The following is a 363-nucleotide window of genomic DNA, read 5'->3' on the forward strand; positions in this document are numbered from 1 at the left end:
AAGTCGGCAGCAGCTCTCCTCTTCCGGCTTCCCTGGAGACCAGAACGAGCAACTTACTCAAGTGTCCTGAGCTGTTCTTGGGCGAAGCCGGGAAAGCCGCTGGAGGGAGACGCCATGACGGTTGCTCCGAGCTGTGACGTTTTATTTGAGATTTGTTGTCTCTCCTCTTCTTGTTTTCTGCATGATCAGTGAGGGTGATAATGAGAAGATTTACGATACTAGTTCCTGTTCGTGTTCCCGAGGGAGATTTGAGTTAGTTTACGTTATTTTGTAAACTAGAATGTTCTTTCTTGTGTACTGAGTGATACGTATTATGGTTAGGCAAAGTTGGAGATTTCGGAATTGAGAAAACCTTATTGCCAA

The sequence above is a fragment of the Penaeus monodon genome, chromosome 23 (assembly GCF_015228065.2).
Source record: "Penaeus monodon isolate SGIC_2016 chromosome 23, NSTDA_Pmon_1, whole genome shotgun sequence".
NCBI classification, from domain to species: Eukaryota; Metazoa; Arthropoda; class Malacostraca; order Decapoda; family Penaeidae; genus Penaeus; species Penaeus monodon.